Raw genomic sequence first — 2,921 nt, forward strand, 5'->3', positions numbered from 1 at the left:
GAGAGATTTAATTGTTTTCCAGAATCTGTTAGGGTCATTTAGATTTAAATTTTTGAAGAAGTCTTTCGGATGAAAGACGAAATGTTTCTACTTTTTTTGTGTGTTTGTTTTGTTGTTTTGCTTTTTGATTGTCCAGAGGACCAGACTTAACTTTTTTTAGATTTTTCTACCTGGATTATTGAGCATGCATCAGGATATTTATATTTAAAATTCTATATTTTTCTTCATCATTTGATGTATTTGCACTCATTGTGGTTTTGTTTCTTGTATACAGATTATTTTTATCTTTGAATTAAAGTTTAGCTTTGATTTAAAACTTTAATTTAAAGTGTAATGCTTGTTTTGTGATTTGTACATCTGTGGGTTAGAATAAAGTTGAACTAAAATCCGTATCTCTTCTTTAAACATATTTGAGGGAAATATTTCTGAGATCCAATAATTTAGTCTTTTCATGATTTTTCAGCTGAATTAACAGATTATTTAATAAAGTCAAAGTAAAAACAGGATTTCATGATAAAGCTGGCACCGTTTATTTATTTTTAATTTTCACTGATAAAAAAATTATTTTTTTATACATAAAATGTTTTTAAAAAAAAAAAGTTTCCACCCTTCGTCTCGGCCCTCTCGCCTGCCAGGGCTCGAATCCGGCCTTTGTGAGCAGACGAGACTGGGGCTCGGGGTCCGACCTTGCGGGCTTCAACAGGTCTGCAGCTCGTATGATCCTCCGCGGTGACTCCGCTCGTTCGAATTTTGTTGTCCGTCACCAAACACCTGAACTTCAGCATTAAACACATTAAACACAAAATCTTAAACATAGATCCAGCCGCTGCTCCGCGTCCCGAGAAATTGCAAATGGCGGATTGGTGAAAAGTTTCAGAGATCCAGTGACTCCTCCCCCTGATCAATCAGAGTCCTGCATTCACGTTTCGGTCTGGACTCAGCTCGACTGAGCTCGCTCAGTCCCACCAGAGAAGCAGGGACGAAAAGAGGTCCTGAATCAGCCTCAAATCAGCTAAAATACTGGTGCTAAAGGGTTCTTTCTGTGGCGGGCTGCCCAGAGTTGGGGCTTATTAGGGGCAGTGTAAATGGGCAAAAGTTGAAACAAGGCTCAGAGCTGATCCTTGATGTAATCCAATGGGTATCTTGGTCAACTCGCATCTTTCCTTTAAGCTTCACGTGGAAAACCTAGTAAGGAAATTGAAAGTTAAACTGGGTTTATTTTTCAGAAACAGATCCTGTCTAACTCTGAATGCTAGGAAACACCTTGTATCTGTGACTTTTCTCCCCGTCATTGATTATGGTGACATTATTTACATGAACGCTCCTACAAGAACCCTGCAGATGTTTGATGCTGTCTATCATGGTGCACTAAGATTCATAACTGGCTGTGATTATCGTACCCACCACTGCACCCTGTATTCACTGGTTAACTGGACATCATTAACTTCACGCAGACTCTCTCACTGGTACATTTTCATCTTTAAATCACTTCTTGGTCTGTTGCCTTCATACATCTCCTCCTACATGTCTCTAAGTGAGTGCAGCTACAGCGTGCGCTCTCAGGACATTATTACCTGCAGTGTTCCCTCAATGAGGACTGAACTAGACAAAAGGGCCTTCTCCTACTCCGCTCCTGTTTCCTGGAACATCTTACAAAAAGATCTGAAGCTCTCGACCTTGACCTCTCTAAGTGACTTCTGTTTAGTTCCTGGCAAAACCAACACAGACATGTTCCAGTTTTTAGTTTTTTACACCGCCTCGTAATCTAGCTGGTTTTTATTTGTTTGTTTGTTCCTTTTTCATTTTTATATTCAGAATTATCATTTTGTTTTCAATTGTAAGAAAATAACAAAAAAAAAACAAATTTGTATGAATCATTTGTGATTGTCTATTGTTGTTGTTGTCATCATTCTTTGTTAAAATCCAGGTCTCTCTTGTAAATGAGTCCTCATAGCTCGATGGGATTTACCTGTTTAAATAAAGGTTGAATGAAAAAAAATAATTTCCACCTGCACTTTTTTAATTTTTATTAAACCTTTATTTAACCAGATAAAAACCCATTGAGATCAAGACCTCTTTCTCAAGGGTGACCTGGCCAAGAACAGGCAACAGCAGCACACGTCATAAAAACAAAACAAGTAGCAAGATTAAATGAAGACTTCAGAAATATATAAAAAATATAAAACATACAGTATAACAGTAAATGGCAATAATTATTTAAAACAATTTAAGATCTAAAACACAGGCACTGTTGACAAGATATCCTTTGTCGGTTTTTTTAAAGTTTGCAAAAAACTCTCAAAGTAACAAGTTCTGTCAGTTTTAATTCAGCTTGCAAGGCATTCAAAGCTGAGGGGGCAGAAAAGCTAAAAGCTTTCTTGCCCTTTTCTGTTCGCACACGAGGAACATGAAGATGCAAACAGTCCTTAGAGCGTAAGACATAACTACTGTCCATTCTTCGTATAAAAGTACATAAATAATGTGGAAGCATGCCAATAAGAGACTTATAAACCAAAGTCATCCAATGCAACTTTGAAGCTGTCACTCCTGCAGAACATCTCACCACTGTCCTGCTAGCCTCATACATGTCCTGCTGTCCTCATACATGTCCTGCTGTCCTCGTACATGTCCTGCTAGCCTCGTACATGTCCTGCTAGCCTCGTACATGTCCTGCTAGCCTCATACATGTCCTGCTGTCCTTGTACATGTCCTGCTAGCCTCATACATGTCCTGCTAGCCTCATACATGTCCTGCTAGCCTCGTACATGTCCTGCTAGCCTCGTACATGTCCTGCTAGCCTCATACATGTCCTGCTGTCCTCGTACATGTCCTGCTAGCCTCATACATGTCCTGCTAGCCTCATACATGTCCTGCTAGCCTCGTACATGTCCTGCTAGCCTCGTACATGTCCTGCTAGCCTC

General features: G+C 39.3%; 1 protein-coding gene across 1 annotated transcript in view; it reads left to right on the forward strand.

Moving 5' to 3' along the window:
• The window catches only part of LOC119408171 (tetratricopeptide repeat protein 39C), a 16,585-nt gene that overhangs the window by 11,858 nt on the left and 1,806 nt on the right, over positions 1-2,921 (forward strand). The gene's annotated exons all lie outside the window — the stretch shown is intronic.

The sequence above is a fragment of the Nematolebias whitei genome, chromosome 3 (genome assembly GCF_014905685.2).
Source record: "Nematolebias whitei isolate Nwh7 chromosome 3, NemWhi1, whole genome shotgun sequence".
Taxonomy (NCBI): domain Eukaryota; kingdom Metazoa; phylum Chordata; class Actinopteri; order Cyprinodontiformes; family Rivulidae; genus Nematolebias; species Nematolebias whitei.